The following is an 8,196-nucleotide window of genomic DNA, read 5'->3' as shown; positions in this document are numbered from 1 at the left end:
CAAATAACAAATGTTGGCGAGGATGTGGAGAAAAGGGAACCTCTGTGCACTGTTGGTGGGAATGTAAATTGGTGCAGCCACTGTGGAGAACAGTGTGAGGATTCCTCAAGAAAAAACAAAAATAGAACTACCATATGATCCGGCAATTCCACTCCTGGGTATATATCCAAAAAAAAAATGAAAACACTAATTCGAAAAGATACATGCACCCCAATGTTCACTGCAGCATTTTTTACACTAGCCAAGATATGGAAGCAATCTAAGTGTCCATCAACAAATGGATAAAGAAGACGTATATACTAGCCATAGAAAAAGAATGAAATTTTGCTACTTGCAGCATTGTGGATGGACCTGGAGGGTATTATGCTTAGTGAAATAATTCAGACAGAGAAAAACAAATACCATGTTGTCATTTGTATGTGGAATCCGAAAAAAGAATGTAACAAAACAGAAACAGACTGACACAGAGAACTAGTGGTTGGTTACCAATGGGGAGAGGGAAGGGGGAGGGGCAAAATAGGGATTTGAAATTGTCATAGTTAATACCTAACTGCATAAAAGCTGTACCAGTCACATCCCCAGTACAGGGAGAGCCTTCCCCTCACACCGTGAGAGCTCGGCTGGACGGGTGCCCCCAGCAAAACAGCTCTCTCAGTACAGTGATTTTTTTTTTAATAAGAGTTGGCTTTTTCTTTTTCTTTTTCTTTTTGGCTGTGTTGGGTCTTTGTTGCTGTGCAGGCTTTCTCTGGTTGCGGCGAGCGGGGGCTGCTCTTCATCGCGGTGGTTTCTCCTGTTGCGGAGCACGGGCTCTAGGCGTGCGGGCTTCGGTAGTTGTGACACACGGGCTTAGCTGCTCCGCGGCACGTGGATCTTCCCGGACCAGGGCTCGAACCCGTGTCCCCTGCATTGGCAGGCGGACTCTTAACCACTGCGCCACCAGGGAAGCCCCTTTAATATTTATTTAGTTGGCTGCACGGGGTCTTAGTTCCAGCACTCAGATCTTCGTTGCGGCATGCAGGATCTAGTTCCCCAACCAGGGAACCGAAGCCAGGCCTCCTGCATTAAGAGTGTGGAGTCTTAACCACTGGACCACCAGGGAAGTCCCAGTACAGTTTTGTTTTTTGTTTTCAGTACGCGGGCCTCTCACTGTTGTGGCCTCTCCCATTGCGGGGAACAGGCTCCGGACGCGCAGGCTCAGCGGCCATGGCTCACGGGCCCAGCCGCTCCGCGGCATGTGGGATCTTCCCGGACCGGGGCACGAACCCGCGTCCCCTGCATCGGCAGGCGGACTCTCAACCACTGCGCCACCAGGGAAGCCCCCCAGTACAGTTTTAATACGCCTGAGGGCGAAGTCTGTCCACCTTTCAGAGTTGGGGTCATGTGACTTCCCTCCATGGGGACTGACCACGGCCTCTGTCTTCCTTTCATCGGGTCTTTTTTTTTTTTTTTTTTTTTTTTAACTTTTACTGGAGTACAGTTGCTTTACAATGTTGCTAGTTTCCACTGTATAGCAAAATGAATCAGCTACACGTATACATATATCCCTTTTGGATTTCCTTCCCATTTAGGTCACCACAGAGCAGCGAGTAGAGTTCCCTACACTATACAGTAGGTTCTCATTACTTACCTGTTTCATACATAGTATCAACAGTGTGTATATGTCAATCCCAATCTCCCAGTTCATCCCACCCCCTCTTCCCCCCTTGGTATCCAAACGCTTTGCTCTCTACATCTGTGTCTCTATTTCTGCTTTGTAAATAAGATCACCTATACCAATTCATTGGGTCTTTTGCTTGGTTTGTAGGAGCTCTTCATGAAACAAGCCCTTTGTCACATGGGTTGCAAGTATTTTCTCCCAGTTTACCCTTGTATTTTTTTTCCAATTTTGCCAAGAAGAAATGGCAGATAATTATGTAATTAAATTTATCAATCTCCTCCTTAAGGACCTTGGGGGCCTGTGAGCTACAAAACAGGCCTTCTCCACTCAAGAGTATAAATATAATTGACTGCGTTCTTATGTGTGTTTGTGGTTTTACTTTTCACGTTTAAGTCTGAGTCATCGGGAACTTATTTCCATACACGAGTGAGACCCAACTGTACCCTTTCAGCTGCTTACCCAGTCCCAACGCTATTTACCGAATGATCCATCTCTCCCCTAAAGATATGGAAAGCCACCTTATACTCCAAGTTTCTATTTTAAAGCCTAGCTTACCCAGCTGAAGTGATTCTTTCTGTGGCTTTCAGGTTTGACGTGCAGTCCATTTCCCTATCCATCTTTAAGAGTTCTCTGTTTGTAGCCTTAAATAGCACTTCTGAGTAGGAGCTGACACAGCACAGGTGAGGCCACTCTTCCGCCCGCGATCCCGCCCGGCAGTTAACATCTAAGCACACCGCTTAGAAGAGGCTCTAGGGTGCCACGTGTATTGCTTTATCTAATCTTCCCAGAAAGTCGGGAGGTGGGGAGGTGATCCGAGGTCAAGGCGCAGGTCGGGGTCTGCCGGCAGCACCAGGCAGGGCCGGCTTCAGCGGCCAGCCACCTGCAGTCCCGGCGCGTGCCCATCCTGGAAACCATCCTTCCCGCAGGGCGTGGAGCCACTGGGCCTCCCCGTGCTCACTGAGGGGCAACCTCACGAGGCTCGAAATGTCTGAAAAACGACGCAGGCGTAGCTCCTGGCCCAGGCCCGCGAGGGGCAAAGGCTCCCCAAGCAGAACCACGCGACGCTGGGTTCCTTCCTGACAGCTACCTGCCCAGGCCACGCCCTGCTCCCTCCACTCTAGGGTCTTTCCTGGGGAGACACAGGCGTCAGTGCCAGCAACTTGCAAGGGCAGCTCAACTCCACCACGGGGAGCTCTCGGGCTGACAACTCCTGGTCTGCGCTCCAGCCCCGACCTCTCGCGAGACCACACCTCCGCCCGCGTGCTCTCAGGGACCGAACTCAGCAGCCCAGCACTAAACTCGTTTCCTCCAGAGAGCCTGCTTCCTCGTCCTGTTGCTAAAATGCGTCCACAACCCAAGCCAGACGCGTGGCAGACGCGCCCAACAGGAGGTCCTGAGTTAACAGTTACCCTGCTGCCTCGTGGTCCTCGTGGTCCACGGGCCAAGGCCTGGCTTGGGAGGAGAGTGTAGTCTGTTTTTCCGCGATGCCACCTCGCACGTCAAGGGTGTGACATGAGGCTAGAAAGAGAGGGGCGGGACAATAACCCACCCTTTGGGGCCCTGGGATTGGTGGGGAGAAAGAGGAAAAGGCGGAGACGAAGCGCCAGCGTGAATGGCTGGCAGGTGTGTCCCGAGGGCACCAGCCGCTGGTGGGAAGAGCCAGCACGCGGGGCGGAGGGGGCTGGGCGCCATGGCAGGCGGGGGAGGTCTTCGCATGTCCCCGCACAGCCCACCGTGAGGACTGGGACGCTGTGGGCCCCTCCGTCCCACACGGAACCATCCTCCACTAAATCCTGTCCCTTTTCCTTTAAGCAGTGCCATTCAAATTGGTCCTGGTCTCACCTCCTCCACCATCCTAGCTGCGTGTGTCCAGTATTCCCCCCTCAGGAACGGCTTCTCGAAACACGAGTGGCTGTATGGCTTCCTCGAACGAAAAAACACCCTCAAGGATAAATGTCAACCTTGCAACACTGCTAAGGGCAAACCCAGGCCTGCGCTCCCCGTCCCCCGCTCCCCCCCCCGCCCCCCCCGCCCCGGCCTGAGCTCCTCCCTCCCTTTCCTCCGGGTCACCCCGTCCCTTTCCCGAGGCTGTGGCAGTGAAGGATCCCACCTTCTCCAGACTGACTGAGAGCCCCTCGGGGCGGTGACACTCCGCAGCGACAGCAGGGAAAGAAGCGGACGGCCATACGTGCGCTGAAGACACTCTGACCACACTGTGCCCTGTCTGCACGCCGCTGCTTTCCTGCGAGATAACCTCTCCCCTGAGCGACCCCGGAATGACGCCCGTCCTCCAGCGTGCTCGATGCCCCTCCGTCCTCCCCCTCCCCCCGCTTAAACCACCGCACACTTAACTCCTCGTGTCCAATCACGTCCCGCCTCGTCTGCTCCCAATGACCGCCACCCCCCCTCCTGTCGACCACAGGCTTGACGAGCTCGGAGGGTCCAAGGCCAGCAGCACCTGGACCAGCACAGGCGCCCGAGAAACGTCCGCAAGACCCCACGTCAGACCCCGCACAGGCCTCCTACGCAGAGTCCTCTAACAATCAACGAAGGCTCCCCGGGCTCGGCCGCGTAGACCCCACTTAACCACGTACCTGGCAAGGTACAGGTGCTCAAGAAACTGGGGCGTCTGAAAGACCGGAAAGGTGAACGGAGGACGCGGGTCCCTCGGAGGGAGCTGCCCGGCCTCTGCGGGAAGGAGCCGCTGCAGGTCCGGCGCCCCCCGCGCCCCCCGGCGCGCCCGCTCACCTGTAGGCCCAGGGAGACACGCTGCGCAGGTTGGTGGGCGGCCGGAAGCGGCGGTCGGCGGGCCTGCCCCCGGCCGGGCAGCTGGCGTTGCGCGCCTGCTCGCGCGGGCCCAGCTGCAGCGTGTGGTGGAAGGCGCCGAGCACGCCGGCCGCCAGTCGCCCGTACAGCTGCTCCAGAAGCTCCTCGGGCCGGTCCGCGCAGCCCCGCGCCCGCGCCGGCCGCCGGCCCGCCCTCGGGGCGCCCTCCGCCCGGTCCGGCGACAGCGCCAGCAGGACGCCGGCCACCAGCGCCCAGACCTGCGGGACAGGCCGCGCTCAGCGCCGCGCGGAGGAGGGGCCCGCGCCCCGCCCCGCGCCCCCGGGGCCCCGCCCCGCGCCCCCCGCCCCGCGCCCCCGCCCGGAGGATGGGTGCTGACCACGCCGGCCCCCGCGCGCCCTCTCCGCCCGCGCGCCGCCCGCGGGCACCCCGGGGCCCTCCCCCGAGGCGGCCCGCTCGCCCCCCGCCGCCGCCGCCCCGAGCAGGGGTCCGCGTGGGCCGCGGGTGCGCGGTGCGCGTGTGCGTGTGCCGGCCGGGCTGCTGCGCCGCGGGCTGCGAGTGCCTGTGACGGCGTCCGGGCCCCTCGGCGGCCCCCGCGTGTCCTGGGCGCGCGGGCCCCACGAGGCGGCCCGGGACGGAGGGCGGCGGCGCCCGGGGACCGAGACGCAGCCGCTGCGCCGCGCACTCACCGGCGGCCCCAGCATCGCCCCGAAGTGGCTCCGGTGGTCGCGGAGGCGCGGACACGTCCCGAACGGAGCCGCGCGGCGCTGAGCGGAAGGAGGCGCCTCGGCTGGAAGGGAAGTCGGCCGGGTCCGGCCGCCGCGAAGAGCCTCCCGGACGAAGGCGCCACGGGAGCGGGACGGGCACCTGGAGAGGCGCGCGCGGGGCCTGGAAGCAGCTTCTTCGCCACGACTTCCTCTGAGGGACTGGAGATGGAGAGCGTTCCGAACGGGGGGCGGGGGCGCTTCTCCTTCCCCCAGACACCAGGAAGCGGTCCTTATCTGACCCACTAGCACCTCCGAAATACAAGCACCAAACATTCTACCCAGCTTGCACTTTTATGGCCGGAACTGGGCATCCTTGGGCGCTCCAGGGTCGGGAACTCCTGCTTCGTGATGCCGGGACTGTAAGCGCGCGGTCATGTAAAATAAGCCTAATACTTTGTAAATAAAGAAAATATACTTACACGAGGGAATTCTATTTCAAGAACCAAAGCAAACGTGCTCGTTCGTTCGTTCTGTAAATGAATGCTTAATGCTTTTTAGGTGGTGGGCTAGTGAATACGGTCATTTTACGGCAGTCATACTTGGCCAATGAAAACAAATGATTGGTAACAGCTGAAAGGTTTTCGAAGGTATAGAAAATACATAATTGATGGTTCTCTAAATGCTTTCCAGCTTTGGTATTTGACTGCCTTGTAAATCACTGGTTAAACTACATTTCAGTTATGCTGTGTAGAAAAACAACACTTGTATGCCTTGAATATTCTATAACTGAAGAGTTTAGGGATTGTCCTATTGACTGCTCAAAATCCCACAGGAATCTCCAATTTAAGCCATTTAAGCTATTTACAGCTTGGTGAGTAAACGTTTGTTTTGAGGTTACAAAACTTTTTTTCTGATTAGTAGAGAAATTGTGTTCTTTCTGGTAAAATGGGAATAAACATATCAGTACACGAACACATACTGTTTTTTTTTAAAGGTGGTAGAAGTGTGGGAATCCTTTAGGAGACAGCAGTTTCATCCTTTGAAAGGTAAGGCGATACAGCGCCAGACCACTCATTCTATATATTCAACAAAATATCTTCCATTGTCTGATAACATGGCAACTTCTCTCTCCTCCCGTTACTTGGAAACGAAGGTATTTACTTTCCAACACTTTTCATTTCATGAAAGATCATAAACTACTGAAGATGCCTGCCCACTTGATAGAACCTATAATTCGTTTCTGTGATGCTAAGCAGAGTTGAGAAATTGTCTTCTCAACAGGTGCAAAATGTAGTCAACTGCCCTCAAACCCGAACATATTTATGAACGTGTGAAATAAACATGCTCTTAGTTCAGTCCAACATTAAGACGAGTGAGAAAAAGGCAACAAAATACTCAAAAGCAGCCTCGTCATGTTCCCTTGGAAGCTAACTCCTCTACAGTGTTCTCCGCAACGAGAGCCGTTCCTCTCTCAGCCCCTGGATCACTCAGTCCCCCAGTGCCAGACCGGCTGTAGCTCCCTGGCATGGGAGCTGGGGTAGGGGTGGCTACGTCCACTTACCTTCCTGGGTTACTGACGGATCCAAACCTCCTTCCCTCCTCCGAAGGTCAGGTCTCCCCACCAAGAGTTCTGTCGTCTTCTCGCGCAGCACCTGGAGGTCCCACCACGCCTGCACCTCATTCCCGCACCTTTAACACCTGTGGAGGAGCCACCCAAGACCCAGCCTCTAACTGGCTACCCCAGCTCCACCTGCTTTCCCCCAGCACGTCTCGACTCTGGAAGCCTGCGCTCCCCCACGGCAACCCCTGCGCTCATTACCGGGAGCGGCTCCCCGTCCGTCCGAGTGTGTGAGTGGCCCCCGACACCAGCACCTTCTCTCCGCACCTGCCCTGTAGCTGGCTGTCTGAGCTCGTCTGCTGACCCTGCCTTTTCACCAGGCGAGTCCTAGTTTCCCTTCTCGGCTGGGGCAGAGTTGGTGGTTCGACGCGATCACCACGCCCCTGCAAACACCCTGGTCCCTTGTTCCTTTTTCGCTCTGTGACATCTGCCTGGGACAACCCCACTCTGTTCCGTTCATACAGCTGGGCGTGCGCCGCATCTCAGATGGCCATTCCACACGCAGGCCTGTCACACTTTCCGAGTTATATACTTCTCCCGAGATGACCACCTCAGAGAAAGGCAACCCCGGCCGTTCAGCGCCTCCGCCACAAACGCTGCCATCGTGCTTTCTCCTCTTGCTCACAACCCGCACACAGGCCACCGGTAACTCTCCTGAGCTCTCCCTCCCAAACGTGTGCTGGGCCGCACCGACCCTCACAGCCCCCAGGCGTCCCTCTCCCACGCAGGCCGCCCGCCCCAGCCAATCCCCTCAGGGCGGCGGGCTCGCTGCTCCCGAGGTTAGACCACGTCACGTCACGCGCCCTCCCCCAGCGAAATCTGCCAAGGGCGCCTTCGCTGTTACCGCGGCAGAGTGAAGCTCCATGAGGCCCGGCCCTGCCCTGGGGGCCCGGGCCCTTCAAGCTCCCCACCGGCGCGCAACACCCCCAAAGAGCGTCTGCCTGCTGCTGATACAAATGCCCCTGGAGGGCTTCCCCAGCTCACCTCCTCCACTTCACTCTCTTCCCGCCCTTAACAACACCCAAAGCCCATCAAAAAAAATACACTTGTTGTCTGCCTCCCCCGCCAGAATTTACGCTCTTTGAGGGCAGGGCCTTGCTGTCTTGATCACGACCGTAGCCTCAGACTCCCACACACACTAGCCGTTTAGTGTATTTGGTGAACGCCTGCCCCATCAGATCATAACTTTTTCTGCGAGCAGGGAATGTGCTCTGGTTTTGGTGTTTCCTCTCCCGCACCCAACAGAAGTGTGCATGCCGTGGAAACAACGCAAAGTGAGGTGGAGGGTCCATCCTCTCTCGTGAAGTGTTACAGACCGGTCACGTCTCCCCTGACTGCCCACCACCGCACTCCTCTGGACGGGGCCCGCCAGCCAGACATACCGTAAGAAGGATGCACGCAGTCCTGGCTTCGACCCCGCACCCCGCGTT

The sequence above is a fragment of the Phocoena phocoena genome, chromosome 18, assembly GCF_963924675.1.
Source record: "Phocoena phocoena chromosome 18, mPhoPho1.1, whole genome shotgun sequence".
NCBI lineage: Eukaryota > Metazoa > Chordata > Mammalia > Artiodactyla > Phocoenidae > Phocoena > Phocoena phocoena.
The sequence above is the reverse complement of the archived record's forward strand: the minus strand, read 5'-3'. Positions refer to the sequence as shown.